General features: G+C 42.6%; 1 long non-coding RNA gene across 1 annotated transcript; it reads right to left on the bottom strand.

Moving 5' to 3' along the window:
* Nucleotides 1-8,873: 8,873 nt before the first annotated feature.
* Nucleotides 8,874-22,901, bottom strand: LOC141097389 (uncharacterized). Its single transcript, XR_012233938.1, has 4 exons — nt 22,768-22,901; nt 12,710-12,909; nt 10,880-10,962; nt 8,874-10,790 (listed from the first exon to the last, which is right to left on the bottom strand). It is a non-coding gene; the product is annotated as an uncharacterized lncRNA (long non-coding RNA).
* Nucleotides 22,902-23,161: the final 260 nt, after the last annotated feature.

Below are 23,161 nucleotides of genomic sequence, written 5' to 3'. Positions count from 1 at the left end.
ATATATTTTGAATGTGTACGCTATCCATACATGTTATCCGGGGATACGGTACCCTTTCTAACCTTTGTGCAATCACGTGCAATCCATACTGTGCCTGACACCGTCTGAGCCTGCCTCCTGAGACATATATTTTGAATGTGTACGCTATCCATACATGTTATCCGGGGATACGGTACCCTTTCTAACCTTTGTGCAATCACGTGCAATCCATACTGGGCCTAACACCGTCTGAGCCTGCCTCCTGAGACATATATTTTGAATGTGTACGCTATCCATACATGTTATCCGGGGATACGGTACCCTTTCTAACCTTTGTGCAATCACGTGCAATCCATACTGGGCCTAACACCGTCTGAGCCTGCCTCCTGAGACATATATTTTGAATGTGTACGCTATCCATACATGTTATCCGGGGATACGGTACCCTTTCTAACCTTTGTGCAATCACGTGCAATCCATACTGGGCCTAACACCGTCTGAGCCTGCCTCCTGAGACATATATTTTGAATGTGTACGCTATCCATACATGTTATCTGGGGATACGGTACCCTTTCTAACCTTTGTGCAATCACGTGCAATCCATACTGTGCCTGACACCGTCTGAGCCTGCCTCCTGAGACATATATTTTGAATGTGTACGCTATCCATACATGTTATCCAGGGATACGGTACCCTTTCTAACCTTTGTGCAAACACGTGCAATCCATACTGGGCCTAACACCGTCTGAGCCTGCCTCCTGAGACATATATTTTGAATGTGTACGCTATCCATACATGTTATCCGGGGATACGGTACCCTTTCTAACCTTTGTGCAATCACGTGCAATCCATACTGGGCCTAACACCGTCTGAGCCTGCCTCCTGAGACATATATTTTGAATGTGTACGCTATCCATACATGTTATCCGGGGATACGGTACCCTTTCTAACCTTTGTGCAATCACGTGCATTCCATACTGTGCCTGACACCGTCTGAGCCTGCCTCCTGAGACATATATTTTGAATGTGTACGCTATCCATACATGTTATCCAGGGATACGGTACCCTTTCTAACCTTTATGCAATCACGTGCAATCCATACTGGGCCTGACACCGTCTGAGCCTGCCTCCTGAGACATATATTTTGAATGTGTACGCTATCCATACATGTTATCCAGGGATACGGTACCCTTTCTAACCTTTGTGCAATCACTTGCAATCCATACTGGGCGTGAGAACGGCTGGCGAGCTGTTAAGCAAGCTACAGCACCTGTCCAGACAAGTACAGGGATTCCCTAGCGAGGAGACTTATTTGATTGTTTTCAATGTTGGGACAGCAATTTTTGGGGAGCACTATACTCTGGAGAATGATAGATGGGGCCCACCATACACTGGAACATTCCAAAGGTGGACATCAGACACTGGAGCAGCATTTACAGGGCCCATTATACACTAGAGCATTAGAAATGGGGCCCATTTTGTTTGGAGCATTATTTGGGCCCATAAGACAGTGGAGCTTCATCCATGGGGACCAACATATACTGTAGCATTATGTGGAGCTCATCATATACTGTTTCAAACATTATATGGGACCAATGATTCTGTATGGAGAAATAGATGGGCCTCATCATGAGATGTAAAAAGTGAGGTATTTTTCATTGTACTATACCGCTATTTATCTGCCGTATCGGAGCATGATGTGTTGTGGTATGTGTTAAATGGGCGCTCTTTCGCCCAGGGCACATTAAAACCTGCAGCCAGCCCTCCCCCCCCACAACTTTAGCCAAATAACCCCCATTTTTCAGTGCGTAACTTGTATTATGAAGTTAATTAAGGTTGACAAGCTTAAGTAAGAAGAATTGATGCTTTTGGCATTCAAATGGGCACTGTAGGTGTGTTTCCTGTCCTCCTCTCACTGCCGACTTTTATTCCCCATTGACTTACATTGGGTTTCGTGTTTCGGGACGACCACGACTTTTCCCTATAATCGGACGATCTTGCTCGACCCGACTTTTGGAAAAGTCGGGTTTCACGAAACGAAACGCGACCCTATAAAACCAAAAGTCGCTCAACTCTACCTATGATGTCAATTACAGGCCTCTCTCGTCTTTTTAAGTGGGAGATCTTGCACAATTGGTGGCTGAATAAATACTTTTTTCCCCACTGTACATAGATCTAAAGAGTAGTGATGAGCGCAAGGGATGGTTGCTCGAATTTGCCTAGGGTGCTTGGTTATTCACAGAGTAACGTGGATGCTCGAGTCCCCACGGCCATGTTTTTTCTCAGCTGTTAGACAGCCACAAAACATACAGGAATTGCCTGTGTTTTTCAGGCAAGCCCCGCATGTTTTGTGGATGTTTATTAGCCACGAAACATGCATCAGCAGGGACTCGAACACGTTACTCGAGCACCCACGATACTCGGTACATACCCAAGCACCCTAGGCAGACTGAAGTGACGAGCTCTTACACTCATCTCTTGTATTTTTCTGTGAATACTCTTTGGCGTTGATGCTGGTGTCTGGTATATCAACCGAAAACGCTTCATCTGATTCTACTGAGCTGAATTTTAGATCACTGTGTTGTTTTATAGCTAAGTTTTGGAGCTACCGGATCTCAAGGGAGTCTGGAAAATGCAAAATGTTACTGCCATGCGTAGAACACCTAAAATGCCTATTCGCATCATAAGAAGTGGTGACATGTCAATAGTACAGAGGGGACCATAAAAAAACAGACCCTTTTCAAACGTGTGAATGGATCAAGATAATCGTAGAATCACCAAGAAAAAGGACCATCTACGATCATATCCAGTCACCAGCTGCAATACATGAAGCACTTCTTTACACCCATCTGTCCCTTTTTAACATTTGTACTGCTGACATTTGGTATGACTTCCAGCACATGGCGACATGTTGTTCTGTAGACGTGCACCTGCCAGAATAATTTCTGCATTAATATCCTCATGCTTCTCAAAATCCACTCCTGGATAGCTTCAACAACGACAGATGTCCGACAGATGGTTGTCTATTTTTTTTTTTTTACATTGACCACGGATCATGTGTTATGCCCCTTTAACACCAAACCGTGATGACTGATTTTTGCAAGAATTAGAAGATCCAGACAGTAACCAAGAAAACGTGTGTGTTTCTGTGAATGATCCTATGTTACTATAGGTCTCCACGGTCACAATCTGATTTTCTGGAAACTCTCATATGTAACATTAAAAGATTGTCCCGTTAAAACAAGTTATTGATAGAAGTCCTACCGCTCCATCTAGTCTCTAAAGGACTGACGAAAGGTGAACTCAGATTTTTCAGACAGACCCACAGAGATTGAATTGAGCGCTAGTCAAGCCTCTGGCCTGGGGCGCCATTTTAGAATGAGGGTAAAAGTTCCTTTTCAGGGATAAAAATTTCCCAATCAGCCAATGGGCGAGGGTCCGGACCGCGAGACTGAACGCCTACTAATCTGCAAATTCTCACCTATCCAAAGGATGAGTATCCAAAGGCATAGGTAACACCTATCCAAAGGATAAATTGACAATCGCTTAAAAGTCCTCCACAGAGTACCACTCAACTGGCTGAAAGAGTACGGTGGTCTCACTGACTTACACTGCTCTGGCAAAATGCTAAGAAATATATATATATATATGGACAGTGGGGAAAGTAAGTATTTAATACACTGCTGATTTTGCAAGTTTTCCCACCTACAAACAATGGAGAGGCCTGTAATTTTTATCATAGGTACGCATAAACTGTGAGAGACTGAATCTAAAAATAAAAACAGAAAATTACATTGTATAATTTTTAAATAAATAATTTTCATTTTATAGCTTGAAATAAGTATTTGATCACCTACCACCCAGCAAGAATTTTGGATCTCACAGACCTGTTAGTTTTTCTTTAAGAAGCCCCTCCTACTCTGCACTCATTACCTGGATTAATTGCACCTGTTTGAATTCATTACTTGAATTAAAGACACCTGTCCACACACTAAATCACACTTCAACCTCTCCACCATGGCCAAGACCAAAGAGCTGTCCAAGGACACCAGGGACAAAATTGTAGACTTGCAGAAGGCTGGGATGGGCTACAGGACAATAAGCAAGCAGCTTGGTGAGAAGGGGCAACAACTGTTGGCACAATTATTAGGAAAATGGAAGAAACACAAGATGACTGACAATCTTCCTCGGTATATGGTTACATGCAAGATTTTGCCTTGTGGGGTAAGGATGATTCTGAGAAAGGTCAGGAATGAGTTCAAAACTACACGGGAGGACCTGGTCAATGACCTGAAGAGAGCTGGGACCAGTCTCAAAGATGACCGTTAGTAACACACTACACATTCATGGATTAAAATCCTGCAGGGCACGCAAGGTCCCCCTGCTCACACCAGCACATGTCCAGGCCCATTTAACCCCTTTCCTACATTAGACGTACTATTCCATCCATGTGACCTAGGACCTAAGTCCCAAGGACGGAATAGTACGTCATAGTGATCAGCGGCGCCCCCCGTGGGGAGCTCTGCTGATCGCAGCCAGGTGTCTGCTTCTTATCACAGCTGACACCCGACACTATGGCACCCGGCATGTTAACCCCTAGCACACCGCGATCAAACATGATCGCAGTGTACCGGGGACATAGGAGAGAAGCACGCAGGGAGGGGGCTTCCTCCGTGCTTCCCTGAGACCCCCGGAGCAGCGCGATGTGCTGTGCTGCTATGGGGGCCTCCTTCCCTGCAGGTCCCCGGATCCAATATGGCAACGGGGACCTTTGGGGGCCTACAGGGATCCGTCTTCCTCACTGCCTGTAGAGCGCAGGCATGAGGAAGCCTGTGCAGCGCCTGTTTCAGATCACTGATCTGTCACAGCGATTTGTGATGTGTCAGATCAGCGATATGACACATGACAGTGATGTCCCACCTGGGACAGTGTAATAAAGTTATAAAAAAAGTGTAAAAATAATTTATAAAAAATCACTAAATAAATTTAAAAACAATATTCCCTAATAAATTCATTTTTTGAAAATAAAAAAAAACAATAAAAGTACACATATTTGGTATTGCCGCATCCGTAACGACCTGCCCTATAAAACTGTCCCACTAGTTAACCCCCTTATTGAACCCCTTAAAAAATAAAAATAAAAAACGAAGCAAAAAATAATGCTTTATCATCATACCGCCGAGCATAAGGTGCAATAACGTGCGATCAAAAAGACGTATATAAATAAGTATGGTACCGCTGAAAACATCATCTTGTCCCGCAAAAAACGAACTGCCATACAGCATCATCAGCGAAAAAATAAAAAAGTTATAGCTCGCAGAATAAAGCGATGAAAAAATAATAATTTTACATAAAATTGTTTTTGTTGCATAAAAGTGACAAAACATAAAAAAGACATAAATGAGGTATCGCTGTAACCGTACTGACCCGAAGAATAAAACCGCCTTATCAATTTTACCGCACGCGGAATGGTGTAAACGCACCCCCCATAAGAAATTCATGAAATGCAGGTTTTTGTTCCTTCTGCGTCCCAAAAATCGTACTAAAAAGCGATCAAAAAATGTCACGTGCCCAAAAATGGTAGCAATAGAAACATAAACTCGTCCCACAAAAAATAAGACCTCACATGACTCGGTTGGTCAAAATATGGAAAAATTATAGATCTCAAAATGTGGTGATGCTTATCTATTTTTACAATAAAAAGCGTCTTTTAGCGTGTGACAGCTGCCAAACATAAAAACCCGCTATAAATAGTAAATGAAACCGCCCATTATCATCTCCTTAGTTAGGGAAAAATAATAAAATAAAAAAAATGTATTTATTTCCATTTTCCCATTAGGGTTAGGGTTAGCGCTAGGGTTAGGGCTAGGGTTAGGGGTGTGTTGGGGTTAGGGCTGGAGTTAGAATTGGGGGGTTTCCAAACGTGACATGGTGTCCGATCTCAATTCCAGCCAAAAAAGTCAAATGGCGCTGCTTCCCTTCCGAGCTCTGCCATGCGCCCAAATAGTGGTTTACCCCCACATATGGGGTATCAGCGTACTGACGACAAATTGCAAAACAACTTTTGGGGTCCTGTTACCCTTGGGAAAATAAAAATTGGGGGTGAAAAAATATGATTTTTTAATTGTACGGCTGTACGTTATAAACTTCTGTGAAGCCCTTGGGGGTTAAAGGTGCTCACCACATATCTAGATAAGTTCCTTGGGGTTCTAGTTTCCAAAATGGGGTCACTTCTGGGGGGTTTCCACTTTTTAGGCACATCAGGAGCTCTCCTAACGTGACATGGTGTCCGATCTGAATTCCAGCCAATTTTGCAGTGAAAAAGTCAAACGGTACTCTTTCCCTTCCGGGCTCTGCCATGCGCCCAAACAGTGGTTCCCCCCACATATCAGGTATCAGCGTACTCAGGACAAATTGCACAATAACTTTTTCCTGCCTAATTTCTCCTGTTACCCTTGGTAAAAATAAAAAAATTGAACCTGAAGTATTTTATTTTTGTGAAAAAAAGTTAAATGTTCATTTTTTTTAAACATTCAAAAAATTCCTGTGAAGCACCTGAAGGGTTAATAAACTTCTTGAATGTGGTTTTGAGCACCTTGAGGAGTGCAGTTTTTAGAATGGTGTCACTTTTGAGTATTTTCTATCATATAAACCCCTCAAAGTGACTTCAAATGTGATGTGGTCCGTAAAATTAAAATGGTGTTGTGAAAATGAGAAATCGCTGGTCAAATATTAACCCTTATAACTTCCAAACAAAAAAATATTTTGGTTCCAAAATTGTGCTGATGTAAAGTAGACAGGTGGGAAATGTTACTTATTAAGTTTTTTGAGTGCCATATGTCTTTGATTTAAGAGCATAAAAATTCAAATTTGGAAAATTGGGAAATTTTCCAAATTTTCACCAAATTTTCATTTTTTCACAAATAAATGCAAGTTATATGAATGAAATTTTGCCACTAACATGAAGTACAATATGTCACGAGAAAAAAACCTCAGAATCATCAGGATCCATGGAAGCATTCCAGAGTTATTACCTCATAAAGGGACAGTGGTCAGAATTGTAAAAATTGGCCTGGGCATTAACATGCAAACTACTCTTGGGAGTAAAGGAGTTAAAGGTTGCAAATGACCATCTGGATAATTCAGTGGAGGCATGGGAGAAGGTCATAGGGTCCGATGAGACCAAAATAGAGCTTTTTGGTATCAACTTCACTCCCCGTATTTGGAGGAAGACGAAGGATGAGTACAACCCCAAGAACACTGTCCCAACCTTGAAGCATGATGGAGGAAGGCAAAGGGGACAAGGTGACTGCACTGTATTGAAAGAAAGATGGATAGGGTCATGTATAGCAAGATTTTGGCCAAGAACCTCCTTCCCTCAGTGAGAGCATTGAAGATGGGTCATGGCTTGGTCTTCCAACATGACAATGACCCAAAACACACAATCAGGGCAACTAAGGAGTGGCTCTATAAGAAGCATTTCAAGGTCCAGGAGTGGTCAAGCCATTCTCCAGACCTGAACCCAATAGAAAATCTTTGGAGGGAGCTGAAACTCAATGCTGTTCAGTGACAGTTCCGAAACCTGTAAGATCTAGAGAAGATCTCTATGGAGGAGTGGGACAAAATCCCTGCTGCAGTGTGTGCAGACTTGCTCAAGAACTACAGGAAGCGTCTGAACTCTAACGGCAAAGAAAGGTTTCTATATCAAATATTAAGTGCTGTTTTTCTATTGTACCAAATACTTATTTCATGTAATAAAATGCTAATTATGTAAAAATATTATAAAGTGATCTTCTGTTTTTTATTTTTAAGATTCTGTCTCTCACAGTTAAAGTGTACCTGCGATAAAAAATACAGACCTCTCCATTCTTTGTAGATGGGAAAATTTGCAAAGTAAGCAGTGTTTGAAATACTTATTTTCCTTACTACATACATAAATAAATATATATATATATATATATATATATATATATATATATATATATATATATGTACAGTGTGTCCGTAAAGTCATGGTGCACTTTTGACCAGTCACAGGAAAGTATACAAGTACCTCAAACTTTTACTTTCGGGGTTATGTGAAGCACCATGTGTACATTGAACATATCATCCACATTAATCATTAGTAATGTCAGTAATCTATGGGCATCTAATGGGATGGGAGGCCTGAGAACCATTTATAAAATGGTGGCATTTTGATTGCGCATGCCATTGTTACGGTGTGGCATCATGTCAAGCCATCCAATCAAAAGAAAAGACTTTGATGCCTTCAGCTAGCAGATGATTTTCAGGTCTCTTATCCAGTGGCCACAGATCACCAAGGTGACTGATGGATGCATCGTTTTGCACCAACTCTAAGGCCGGTATCACACTACAGTGTGTGATGCGAGAAACTTGTACGAGTCTCTCGCATCAACACCCGGCGCTACCGCCGGCACTCAGGACCAGAGCTGCGGCTGCATAGAAATATGTGCAGCCGCAGCTCCGGTCCAAATGCCGGCGGTAGCGCCGGGTGATGATGTGAGAGACTCGTGCGAGTTTCTTGCTTCACATGGTAGTGTGATCCCGGCCTAATACTCAGCTAACACAATCTACACAAGACCACATAAGGTTTAGGATTCTTGATGGCGTAATTGATGGTGTAATTCTTATCATCCCTATGATCTCCAATTAAAATTGCAAATAGAAAAAATGATATACTTTTCATCATTTTTATGGAGTTTTATGTAAAAGGCTATGGTGTTTTTTTTCATTATGTGACATTTGGTACATGCTTTTCTTTTGATGTTTTTAGAGTCCTGTATGCCTGTAGAGACCAACATTTGACCCCTTACCAATGGCGACCTTCCCGCTGCCCAATAACACACAACACACAAACTCTTTTGCTGGTTTGGGGTCAACAACAACTTTTATTTAATACTCAACCATTAAACCAGTTAACGAGTCAAGTTAATTATCACCTTAGTGAAGCAATATGCCGATCGCTGGACTCCCAGTCACCAAGTTTTCCTTCAACTCCATCACTTCACAGTAACTATCAACCACCGGCCGTGACTAGTTAAAAGTAGATCTCAAAAGAACATGATAATAAAAAAATAAATAATAGTAAGAACATAAATGTCCAAATGTAAAGTTGAAAACATCTCTATAAAGGAGCCGATCAGGTGCAAGACCATGTACCTGATGAAGGAGTCTGATCACCTCTGAAACACTTAATGTGTTAAAGAAAGTTCTTTACATATCTTTTTGATCATCATCATCCTGGCAGCACTCACCAGAGTTTTTTTCTGATACAGTTGGAAATTAAGTCATATTCTAACTTCGTGTTTAAGGACCCAAACTTTGGGTCCTTAACATCCCGGGTGCACGGCAGCCTGAGCAGGCAAGGAAATATATTAAAAAAACAGAGGAAACGTCAGTACTGAGGATCAATACTTTATTAGGAATCCATGTGCATAAATGACAATGACGCGTTTCAGAATACAATTTCTTAGTCATAAACAAAGGAACTGTATTCTGAAACACGTCAGTGCCAGGCATTGGATGTGGCTCTGGCGTCATGTTGACAGACAGTTATCTCATCAGCTCAGAAGGGGTCCTTTTGCCTAAATTGGCAGAGCTGCTGAGCTCACTGATTGCTGCGCCATCAACGGGATGTCAATGCTCTATCCAATATCTGACACCGGAAGCAGCAGTGGAAACCCAACGCTGATGAGCACAGTGTGGCTTGTAAATTTTTTGTAACAAACTACAACTGAGGGCCAAACAATATTTGAAAGGGAACAACCCATTTAAGGTTTATTTAGACAAGATGATAATTGGAAATGAGGTTTGCTTTGGGTGTGGTGTTTTATTCTGAAATCTTTTCCATTGGCTATAATATGATGTCTGCTAAATAATGGTTTGCAAAAAATAAATTTTTTACATAGGATCATTTTATTTCTTGACCTGGCTCCACCGCAACCTTGCAGGAACTGTTTTGTGGGTGGTGTTTATGTAAACCTCAACCATTTTGGTCCCGAAACTACACAGATTTGCTTGGATTGTTTTTGAAAAATTGAGGCAGTCATTGGAAAATTCTAAAATCGGTCTAAAGACCCCTATATACAGCAGACCTGGCACATGTTATAAATATGTAATTATCTGGTATAAATGCAGCAGATTTCCTGAATCTGGCTTTGTTTTACCTTTGCTCCTGCTGCTCTCCATTTCTCATATATGGCTGCCTCTTCCATGCATGTAAATCTTGTTTTTTTAGCCAACTGGACATGCTCCTCAGCTCCTCTATGGAAGTCTACTTGAGGACCACACCCATTTGGATAAATGAGTAGATTTATATTCAGGAAGAGGGAGCTATATCTCAGGGAGGGTGAAGGAGGCCTTCCAGGTCCTAAAGTGGTTCGTGTCCAGGTCTTGTGTCCCATTTGCCCTTTTCTAAAATCTGAGCCAGTTTGGTCACCATATTTTGTTCACTAAACCCACCGAGACAATTGTGCATCAAGTAAATGAGGAGAACTTGGTTACATAAACACCTTACCATGATAGATGTGTACTTACTGAGCATCAAGAGCTACTGCCTGGCCATTTTACCACATGGTTGAGTAGAAGAACATGTTTACTCTTTGTTTAGGTTGATTAATCATTATACCTTCCTTTGGTGAACTGAGGGAACTCCATATACAATTTTCTAATATTCTTCTATTATCTAAATTGCTCAATTTACGAGTGGGAGCGACCAGATAATACAGCAGGGCAGCAGCAGGGAAATTTATCTTCAAAGGAAAGTCTTATTCTCCTCCCCTCCGGGGAACCTAAGAAGAAAAATGTAAGAAGAAACCATCAGCAGAGTGCCTGATGTGAAGAAGTACAAATAGGAATAAGTGCTTCTCCTTGTTGTTACCTGCATGTATGTGAATCGAGAAAGATGAGAGAAGCTTCAGCTCTTTGTGAAGGTCACGGATAATGCGATATACACTCCCAGAGCTGCAGAGTCATCATAAAGAACCATGAAAAGGGAACATAAATGTAGCATTATGCATTGTTTACCGACGTTACTAGAAATCAGGGCACAAAGTCCCCTCTTTACTGCAAAAAAATGTATTCTGTTAGTAAAATTGCGAAGCTTCTGGTTTATCATGGTCCTAGAGCGTAAAAATTGCACTAGACATCAATGCCCACAACTAATTACAGCAAATATAAAAATCACCACTCAGGATGGGAGACCATGGTGCACTAAACTACCCAATGCTGGATGGGTCGCTGATCTTACACGGGTCACAGAAACCAAAATACTTCTGCAACAGATCAGTTTTTTATTTCCCACAACTTGTATTGTGGAGGTCTCGCTTCTGTTCACATTTTTTAAACTTGAGAGCGAAACCTCACCTTCTGCTCGGGTTGCGTCCTCTGAATTAGCTTTTCTCCAGCCTATATATAAGGGGAGAAATTTATCATTTTCATATGCCAGCCTTGAACCTTAAGCCTGCTGGAGTAAGACATGACAAACTGAGATGTTGTCAGGACTCTAATGTCAGGACCCTGTCAGCGTCGGCAAACTGCCACTCAGAGCAGGGTGACTTACCCACACTATGGGAGAATGCGGGGTCCAACACTGTAGTGATGGTTCAAGCAGACAGGACCTGCGGCACTGAAAATAGTAAGGAGTCCCAGGACCTACGATCATGTGACTGCAGCGGGCGGGGCTTAGCGTTCTATAGCTGCAGATGATGTAATGTACTTACTGCAGGGAAACTGTAGTAGAGGAAAACGCAGGTCAGACAAGCGGGGGTTTGTACATGGAGAGGGCTGTGCGGTATCAGGGGGACGAGCAGAGAATAGTCAAGTCACAGGCAGAGGGTCATACACAGAGAGGTAGCGCAGTACAAGAGGGACAGGCAGAACTCGTAACAGGGACAGAACCAGATCAAAACCAAACAAGCAACAAGTTATCAGGCACAAGGCACACGTACGCACAAGGTCAACTAACTCAGCCGAGGGCAGGAGTATAACTGACACCGGACCTAGGACCAGTGAGCATTAAATAGCCGCCCTCTGCCAGAGAGAGGCAGAAACAATTAACCCCTGTCTGACCAGGACGGGCCAAAGACAAACCCCATCCTGGATCATGACAGGTGTGCATCTTTTGTTAAAGCCTTGAACCAAAATTTGCAAGTTTTTGATGCTGAACAATTGGCGTAAAAGGAATGGTACATTTTACCCATAAGTCTCTTCAAATGGCCTATCCCAGACTGGAAGTGATGATGTCATGAACACTAATGACCTGATCACTGAGGACACTCATGGTGATTGGAGTTTGGAATGTCATCGCTTCTAGTTCAGAGGAGTCCAGTGGAACTGAAGTTCCAGAGCGAAGAGTGAATCTTGGTGGCAAGTATGGCTTCTTTCTTTTATAAACATGGATTCTGTTAACTTCTAAGAATACCCCTGTAGCCATTTCCCCGGGTCAAATCTCTTGCCAACTGTATCACAATTCCATCTTCCCGTGGTAGCAGGGGATTACTTTTCTGGCATAGGCATATGGCCAACAGTCTCTTGGAGCCAATTACTTACATTATTTGCTCCCTGTTCTCCACCCATAAGAATGTCAGAGCACAGCATCCTCTCTCTGTGCGTTCTTCCAAAGGGTCATATAAACATGGTTGACTAAATGTGTTGTGTTCACTAACGCAAAAAAAACACAATATGTATTAAAAGAGAACTTGTCATTTACCATAAATATTTTTTTCCTGGTGTAAATGCTGCTCTTCTCCTGAATCCGGCAATGTTTTTCTTTTGTTCTTGCTCCTCATCGTTCATGAGATATGGCCTCCTCTTTCCTGTATGTAATTCTTGTCTGTTTAGCCAAGTAGGTGTGTACTTCTCTCCTATGTGGGCATCTTCATGAGTACCACATCCTTTTGTCTAACAATACTAGATGTATATACAAAAAAAGAAGAGAGCATATGTAAGAAAGGGAGAGGAGTAGAAACAAAAGAGAAACAACATCAAATTCTGTATTATTATTATTATTATTATTATTATTATTATTTATTTATATAGCACCATTGATTCCATGGTGCTGTGCATGAGAAGGGGTTACATACAAATTACAGATATCACTTACAGTAAACAAACTAACAATGACAGACTGATACAGAGGGGAGAGAGGACCCTGCCCTTTCTGGCTTACATGCTACAGGATGGTGGGGAAGAGGACAGTAGGTTGGTGGGTTGCAGCAGTTCCGGTGTTGGTTGAGGTGATATATCACCGGTAGTGGTGAGAGAGAAGGAGGTAGCGGGGTCATTGCAGGCTGTAGGCTTTCTTGAAGAGGTGGGTTTTCAGGTTCCGTCTGAAGGATCCAAATATTTTTGATAGTCAGACGTGTTGGGGCAAAGAATTCCACAGGATGGGGGCTATTCGGGAGAAGTCTTGGAGGCGGTTGGGTGAGGAGCGAATAAGTGTGGAGGAGAGAAGGAGGTCTTGGGAGGACCGGAGATTACGTGAGGGAAGGTATCGGGAGATTAGTTCAGATACATATGGGGAGACAGGTTATAGATGGCCTTGTAGGTTAGTATTAGTAATTTGAACTGGATACGCTGAGGGAATGGGAGCCAGTGAAGAGATTTGCAGAGGAGAGAAGCAGAGGAGTAGCGAGGAGAGAGATGAATTAGTCGGGCGGCAGAGTTAAGGATGGATTGGAGAAGTGCGAGTGTGTTAGCAGGGAGACCACAGAAAAGGATGTTGCAGTAGTCGAGGCGGGAGATGATGAGGGCATGCACAAGCATTTTAGTAGATTGCGGGTTGAGGAACGGACGGATTCTGGAAATATTTTTGAGCTGGAGGCGAAAGGAGGTAGAAAGAGCTTGGATGTGCGGTTTGAAGGACAGGGCGGGCAGAGTCAAAGGTTACTCCGAGGCAGCAGACTTTCGGTACTGGGGAAAGTGTGATGTCATTAACAAAGGGATTTACACAGATGGAAAAAATACATAGTTTTGGCATTAACAATTCCTCTTTAAAGTGCATTATCCTAATATCAGTTAGGAAATATAAAGCTGTGAGGCAAACAGAGTGAATGCCCCCCCCAAGAAAAAAGTTCATAAACACTATCTTACACCCCACCACGTTCCAGCACCTGTGAACACCAGGCCCGGATTGGTAATATACCCAACCGGGCATTTTCCCGCTGGGCCGCTGTCATGTGGGCTGCGGGCGGCAGCGCCCGATCATCTGGCCGCTTGCCAGCTGATGCGGCCACTGGCACTCCATTCTCGCCCTAGCGGAGCCGCGCGTGTACGAGGTGTACGGAGAGGAGCCGCGCGTGTACGAGGTGTACGGAGAGGAGCCGCGCGTGTACGAGGTGTACGGAGAGGAGCCGTGCGTGTACGAGGTGTACGGACAGGAGCCGCAGGTGTACGGACCGGAGCCGTGTGTGTACGGAGTGGAGCCATATGTGTACGGGATGAACGGAGCGGAGCCAAGTGTGTACGAAGCATACAAAGAGGGCTTTTACCACGGACACAGGAGTACATGGAGGAGCCCCGAGGAGCATTTTAAATCTCGCACAAGACGTTCCACCTGAAGTGATGTGCTGGAAGCTGACCGGAAATTAGATAATTTCATGAGGAGATTATGACAGAACTAGGAATGCTTCAGATCCATCACCATGTCCTCCTCCGACAGCGCAGACAGCAGGATCGCCTTGGAATCGGGGATGCCGGCCATGTGAGCGGATCATGATATGTCCTGCATTGGGAGGCTCAGGTGGGCACTGCAATGGGAGCCGGGCTGCTATAGTATCTTTATAGAATATTTCTTTATTTCTTTCTCTCTGTTTCTTTCTTTCTCTGTTCTTTCTCATTCTCTGTTCTGTCTTTCCCTCATTTTCTTTCTCTCTCTCTATTCTTTCTTTCTCTCTCTAATCTTTCTTTTTTCTTTCTCTGTCTCTGTTCTTTCTTTCCCCTCTTTCTTTATTTTTCTTTCCTCTCTTTCTTTCTCTCTGTTCTTTCTTTTCTTTACTTCTTTCTTTCTCTCTCTCTGTCTCTCTCTGTTCTTTCTTTCCCCTCTTTCTTTCTCTCTCTGTTCTTTCTTCTTTCTCTCTCTGTTCTTTCTTTCTCTCTTGCTCTCCTTTCTTTCTCTCTCTCTGTTTTCTGTTTTCTCTCTCTCTCTGTTTTCTCTCTTCCTTAATGCCAGCCACTGTGCCCTCAGTACCAGTCAGTGTGATCAGCAGTGCTAAATAGGTGCGGTTGGGCGTGGACATGGGTGTGACTAGTTGTGAAATGGGTGTGGCCGGGGCGTGGCCTAAAATTTGCAGCGGTGCACTGCGCTCCGCAGTCTTTATCCCTCTTTCCCTTCTTCAAAAGTTGGGAGGTATGATAGGGGTGGCTATGACCAGGAGGTCTGGTTGCCCAATGGATAGCAGTTCTGCCAGGAATTCTGTCATCGTGCGTACAAAAGGGGACAGAGCTTTGGGAGGAGTACTGTACCTAAAAGCAATAAATAGAACTGAGCTAAAATACTGACAAGTTGAAGAAAATTCTCTGTGTGATGCTATCTGGCACTGGTAGTATATGACAGGTTGGAGAACAGTCTCTGTGTGCTACTATCTGGTACTTGCAGTATATGACAAGTTGAAGAATAGTCTCTGTGTTGATGCTATCTGGTGCTGGTAGTATATGACAAGTTGAAGAGCAGCCTCTGTGTGATGCTATCTGGTACTTGTAGCATATGACAAGTTGAAGAACAGCCTCTGTGTGATGCTATCTGGTACTTGTAGTATATGACAAGTTGGAGAACAGTCTCTGTGTGATACAATCTGGTGCTGGTAGTATATAACAAGTTGAAGAGCAGTCTCTGTGTTGATACTATCTGGTACTTGTAATATGAAGAACAGTCTCTGTGTGATGCTACCTGGTACTTATAGTATATGACAAGTTGGAGAACAGTCTCTGTGTGATGCTATCTGGTGCTGGTAGAATATAACAAGTTGAGAAGTCTCTGTGTTGATGCTATCTGGTGCTGGCAGTATATGACAAGTTGAAGAACAGTCTCTGTATGATGTTATCTGGTACTTGTAGTATGAAGAACAGTCTCTGTGTGATGCTATCTGTTACTTGTAGTATATGACAAGTTGGAGAACAGTCTCTGTGTGATGCTATCTGTTACTTGTAGTATATGACAAGTTGGAGAACAGTCTCTGTGTGATGCTATCTGGTGCTGGTAGTATATGACAAGTTGAAGAGCAGTCTCTGTGTGATGCTATCTGGTTCTGGTAGTATATGACAAGTTGAAGAATAGTCTCTGTGTGATGCTCTCTGGTTCTGGTGGTATATGACAAGTTGAAGAATAGTCTCTGTGTGCTGCTATCCGGTACTTGTAGTATATGACAAGTTGAAGAATAGTCTCTGTGTGATGCTATCTGGTGCTGGTAGTATATAACAAGTTGAAGAGCAGCCTCTGTGTGATGCTATCTGGTACTGGTAGTATATGACAAGTTGAAGAGCAGTCTCTGTGTGATGCTATCTTTTACTTGTAGTATATGACAAGTTGAAGAGCAGTCTCTGTGTGATGCTATCTGGTTCTGGTAGTATATGACAAGTTGAAGAATAGTCTCTGTGTGATGCTCTCTGGTTCTGGTGGTATATGACAAGTTGAAGAATAGTCTCTGTGTGCTGCTATCTGGTATTAGTAGTATATGACAAGTTGAAGAATAGTATCTGTGTGATGCTATCTGGTTCTGGTAGCATATGACAAGTTGAAGAATAGTCTCTGTGTGATGCTATCTGGTACTGGTAGTATATGACAAGTTGAAGAACAGTCTCTGTGTGATGCTATCTGGTGCTAGTACAATATGACAAGTTGAAGAGCAGTCTCTGTGTGATGCTATCTGGTACTTGTAGTATAGTGCAAGTTGGAGAACATTCTCTGTGTGATGCTATCTGGTACTGCTAGTATATGACAAGTTGAAGAACAGTTTCTGTGTGATGCTATCTGGCACTGCTAGTATATGACAAGTTGGAGAACAGTCTCTGTGTGATGCTATCTGGTACTGGTAGTATATGACAAGTTGAAGAACAGTTTCTGTATGATGCTATCTGGCACTGCTAGTATATGACAAGTTGGAGAACAGTCTCTGTGTGATGCTATCTGGTACTGGTAGTACTGTATATGACAAGTTGAAGAACAGTTTCTGTATGATGCTATCTGGCACTGCTAGTATATGACAAGTTGAAGAACAGTCTCTGTGTGATGCTATCTGTTACTTGTAGTATATGACAAGTTGAAGAGCAGTCTCTGAGTTGATGCTATCTGGTGCTGGTAGTATATGACAAGTTGAAGAGCAGTCTCTGTGTGATGCTATCTGGCACTGCTCGTATATGACACGTTGGAGAACAGTCTCTGTGTGATGCTGTCTGGTTCTGGTAGTATATGACAAGTTGAAGAATAGTCTCTGTGTGATGCTATCTGGCTCTGGTGGTATATGACAAGTTGAAGAATAGTCTCTGTGTGATGCTGTCTGGTACTGGTAGTATATGACAAGTTGGAGAACAGTCTCTGTGTGATGCTATCTGCTACTTGTAGTATATGACAAGTTGAAGAGCAGTCTCTGTGTTGATGCTATCTGGTGCTGGTAGTGTATGACAAGTTGAACAGCAGTCTCTGTGTGATGCTATCTGGTACTGGTAGCATATGACAAGTTGAAGAGCAGTCTCTGTGTGATGCTATCTTTTACTTGTAGTATATGACAAGTTGAAGAATAGTCTCTGTGTGATGCTCTCTGGTTCTGGTGGTATATGACAAGTTGAAGAGCAGTCTCTGTGTGATGCTATCTTTTACTTGTAGTATATGACAAGTTGAAGAAAAGTCTCTGTGTGATGCTCTCTGGTTCTGGTGGTATATGACAAGTTGAAGAATAGTCTCTGTGTGCTGCTATCTGGTACTAGTAGTATATGACAAGTTGAAGAATAGTCTCTGTGTGATGCTATCTGGTTCTGGTAGTATATGACAAGTTGAAGAATAGTCTCTGTGTGATGCTATCTGGTACTGGTAGTATATGACAAGTTGAAGAACAGTCTCTGTGTGATGCTATCTGGTGCTAGTACTATATGACAAGTTGAAGAGCAGTCTATGTGTGATGCTATCTGGTACTTGTAGTATAGTGCAAGTTGGAGAACATTCTCTGTCTGATGCTATCTGGTACTGCTAGTATATGACAAGTTGAAGAACAGTTTCTGTGTGATGCTATCTGGCACTGCTAGTATATGACAAGTTGGAGAACAGTCTCTGTGTGATGCTATCTGTTACTTGTAGTATATGACAAGTTGAAGAGCAATCTCTGAATTGATGCTATCTGGTGCTGGTAGTATATGACAAGTTGAAGAGCAGTCTCTGTGTGATGCTATCTGGCACTGCTAGTATATGACAAGTTGGAGAACAGTCTCTGTGTGATGCTATCTGGTACTGCTAGTATATGACAAGTTGAAGAACAGTTTCTGTGTGATGCTATCTGGCACTGCTAGTATATGACAAGTTGGAGAACAGTCTCTGTGTGATGCTATCTGTTACTTGTAGTATATGACAAGTTGAAGAGCAATCTCTGAATTGATGCTATCTGGTGCTGGTAGTATATGACAAGTTGAAGAGCAGTCTCTGTGTGATGCTATCTGGCACTGCTAGTATATGACAAGTTGGAGAACAGTCTCTGTGTGATGCTATCTGGTACTGGTAGTATATGACAAATTGAAGAACAGTTTCTGTGTGATGCTATCTGGCACTGCTAGTATATGACAAGTTGGAGAACAGTCTCTGTGTGATGCTATCTGTTACTTGTAGTATATGACAAGTTGAAGAGCAATCTCTGAATTGATGCTATCTGGTGCTGGTAGTATATGACAAGTTGAAGAGCAGTCTCTGTGTGATGCTATCTGGCACTGCTCGTATATGACACATTGGAGAACAGTCTCTGTGTGATGCTGTCTGGTTCTGGTGGTATATGACAAGTTGAAGAATAGTCTCTGTGTGATGCTATCTGGTACTGGTAGTATATGACAAGTTGGAGAACAGTCTCTGTGTGATGCTATCTGCTACTTGTAGTATATGACAAGTTGAAGAGCAGTCTCTGTGTGATGCTATCTCGTACTGGTAGTATATGACAAGTTGAAGAGCAGTCTCTGTGTGATGCTATCGTTTACTTTTAGTATATGACAAGTTGAAGAATAGTCTCTGTGTGATGCTCTCTTGTTCTGGTGGTATATGACAAGTTGAAGAATAGTCTCTGTGTGCTGCTATCTGGTACTAGTAGTATATGACAAGTTGAAGAATAGTCTCTGTGTGATGCTATCTGGTTCTGGTAGTATATGACAAGTTGAAGAATAGTCTCTGTGTGATGCTATCTGGTACTGGTAGTATATGACATGTTGAAAAACAGTCTCTGTGTGATGCTATCTGGTGCTAGTACTATATGACAAGTTGAAGAGCAGTCTCTGTGTGATGCTATCTGGTACTTGTAGTATAGTGCAAGTTGGAGAACACTCTCTGTGTGATGCTATCTGGTACTGCTAGTATATGACAAGTTGAAGAACAGTTTCTGTGTGATGCTATCTGGCACTGCTAGTATAAGACAAGTTGGAGAACAGTCTCTGTGTGATGCTATCTGTTACTTGTAGTATATGACAAGTTGATGAGCAGTCTCTGAGTTGATGCTATCTGGTGCTGGTAGTATATGACAAGTTGAAGAGCAGTCTCTGTGTGATGCTATCTGGCACTGCTAGTATATGACAAGTTGGAGAACAGTCTCTGTGTGATGCTATCTGGTACTGGTAGTATATGACAAGTTGAAGAACAGTTTCTGTATGATGCTATCTGGCACTGCTAGTATATGACAAGTTGAAGAATAGTCTCTGTGTGATGCTATCTGGTACTGCTAGTATATGACAAGTTGGAGAACAGTCTCTGTGTGATGCTATCTGTTACTTGTAGTATATGACAAGTTGAAGAGCAGTCTCTGAGTTGATGCTATCTGGTGCTGGTAGTATATGACAAGTTGAAGAGCAGTCTCTGTGTGATGCTATCTGGCACTGCTCGTATATGACACATTGGAGAACAGTCTCTGTGTGATGCTGTCTGGTTCTGGTGGTATATGACAAGTTGAAGAATAGTCTCTGTGTGATGCTATCTGGTACTGGTAGTATATGACAAGTTGGAGAACAGTCTCTGTGTGATGCTATCTGCTACTTGTAGTATATGACAAGTTGAAGAGCAGTCTCTGTGTGATGCTATCTCGTACTGGTAGTATATGACAAGTTGAAGAGCAGTCTCTGTGTGATGCTATCGTTTACTTTTAGTATATGACAAGTTGAAGAATAGTCTCTGTGTGATGCTCTCTTGTTCTGGTGGTATATGACAAGTTGAAGAATAGTCTCTGTGTGCTGCTATCTGGTACTAGTAGTATATGACAAGTTGAAGAATAGTCTCTGTGTGATGCTATCTGGTTCTGGTAGTATATGACAAGTTGAAGAATAGTCTCTGTGTGATGCTATCTGGTACTGGTAGTATATGACAAGTTGAAAAACAGTCTCTGTGTGATGCTATCTGGTGCTAGTACTATATGACAAGTTGAAGAGCAGTCTCTGTGTGATGCTATCTGGTACTTGTAGTATAGTGCAAGTTGGAGAACACTCTCTGTGTGATGCTATCTGGTACTGCTAGTATATGACAAGTTGAAGAACAGTTTCTGTGTGATGCTATCTGGCACTGCTAGTATAAGACAAGTTGGAGAACAGTCTCTGTGTGATGCTATCTGGTACTGGTAGTATATGACAAGTTGAAGAACAGTTTCTGTATGATGCTATCTGGCACTGCTAGTATATGACAAGTTGAAGAATAGTCTCTGTGTGATGCTATCTGGTACTGCTAGTATATGACAAGTTGGAGAAAGTCTCTGTGTGATGCTATCTGTTACTTGTAGTATATGACAAGTTGAAGAGCAGTCTCTGAGTTGATGCTATCTGGTGCTGGTAGTATATGACAAGTTGAAGAGCAGTCTCTGTGTGATGCTATCTGGCACTGCTCGTATATGACACGTTGGAGAACAGTCTCTGTGTGATGCTGTCTGGTTCTGGTAGTATATGACAAGTTGAAGAATAGTCTCTGTGTGATGCTATCTGGTTCTGGTGGTATATGACAAGTTGAAGAATAGTCTCTGTGTGATGCTATCTGGTACTGGTAGTATATGACAAGTTGGAGAACAGTCTCTGTGTGATGCTATCTGCTACTTGTAGTATATGACAAGTTGAAGCGCAGTCTCTGTGTTGATGCTATCTGGTGCTGGTAGTATATGACAAGTTGATGAGCAGTCTCTGTGTGATACCTTCTGGCACTGCTAGTATATGACAAGTTGGAGAACAGTCTCTGTGTGATGCTCACTGGTTCTGGTGGTATATGACAAGTTGAACAGCAGTCTGTGATGATGCTATCTGGTGCTGGTAGTATATGACAAGTTGAAAAGCAGTCTCTGTGTGATGCTATCTGGTACTTGCAGTATGAAGAACAGTCTCTGTGTGATGCTGTCTGGTACTTGTAGTCCCACATCAAACTAGTTTAGGGTGTTTATTAAGGATACTCTGGGGCAGCACGGTGGCTCAGTGGCTAGTGCTGCAGCCTTGTAGTGCTGGAGTCCTGGGTTCAAATCCCACCAAGGACAACATCTGCAAGGAGTTTTCATGTTCTCCCTGTGTTTGTGTGGGTTTCCTCCCACATTCCAAAGACATACTGATAGGGAATTTAGATTGTGAGCCCCATCGGGGACAGTTCTGATAATGTGTGCAAACTGTAAAGCGCTGCGGAATATGTTAGTGCTATATAAAGATTATTTATTGATACTCTGTTTCCATTCATGCCTATCATGATACATGTGACTTTCAATTTTTCTCACATAACGGATAGGTGACTCTTTCCCCAACCCCCATTTTTTGTGAAAAGAAATGAATTTCTCCCAGTAATTTAATTACTAAGTAGAATATATTAAGGATCTCGGATGTGGAAGGGCTAGCTGTAATCAGGATCCACAGTCCACTTGTCATCTGCATCCCCCCTCCCAGTACAACACTGGTAAATAGAATCCATTTCATTTCTCAGGGCACATTTCTGCTGCTGATCCCTTTATGTGTGACCTACCTTAAGGTTATGTAATCAACCCCTTAAAGATGAAAGACGGATGAAGGCTTCGCAAGACAAATGGTGGTGCCGGTGTTTATTCAGCTGCAATAAGAAGCATTTACAGGATGCCACCGGCCAAGTCACCGAGAGCCCTCCTAAGTCAACATTTCCCATCAATAATAACAATTAAGTGACGGACGATCCATCACCTGTCAGTAATACACTCAAAGCAGGTATATATCCAGCCAAAGCATACAGCCAGCAATTAATGAGAATCACTGCAGACCGGTCAATGGGAAATTCCTAACCCAGGCGGTGCGCTACTCGCAGCGGGGTCGCCATCACCCCCCCCCCCAACATCGCGATGGCATTATTGTCAGAGCCTCCTGTAAATGTTTCCAGGACAGGACGTCAAATTGCAATAGATGTTATGTTTCAGATGAAGTCAGCTGTTATTAGTCAGGACAGTTGTGAAATAGCAGCAGAAGGAGCTGTAAGCACTGGAGAATGAAAGGAAGAAGAAGAAGAAGAGGGAAGGAAAGCCATTCACAGAGTGTAACACTTTCCTGCATGGGATTATTGCAGGCAGTGTGGGAGGGAGGGAGCACTCCCTTTAAGAGGCAGTGACTACTCACATTTAAGAAAGCATTCCAGTATAAATTCATTGTTCCTCCTCCTCATCTTCACAATCTCTCTTCTCTTCTTCTTCGAGGTGAGTAAGTGCAACCACATGCCGGAGCGTGGATGACTCCTCCAAGAGGGACAGGTCTTCTTTGCGCAAAGACGCAAAAAAAAAAAAAAAACACCTTTATCCACCAATTCTCTCTCTGGTTCTCAAGGAGTTAAGTGGTGCAGATGCTAAGAGCTGGGGAGCATTGTGCCTGGTATCCAGCCTTTAGTGCAAGGATCTGATGGAGGAGAGGACATAAAGTCACCTCTGCTGCTGCTACTGCTCCAAGAAAGTTGAGCCCAGTCTCTGCTTCTGTTGACATTTCACTGCTGGCTGATTCATCCCAGGCTGGTTCTTTC

The sequence above is a fragment of the Dendrobates tinctorius genome, unplaced genomic scaffold, assembly GCF_039654945.1.
Source record: "Dendrobates tinctorius isolate UK_male_01 unplaced genomic scaffold, ASM3965494v1 ptg000084l, whole genome shotgun sequence".
Taxonomy (NCBI): Eukaryota; Metazoa; Chordata; class Amphibia; order Anura; family Dendrobatidae; genus Dendrobates; species Dendrobates tinctorius.
The sequence above is the reverse complement of the archived record's forward strand: the minus strand, read 5'-3'. Positions and strand labels throughout refer to the sequence as shown.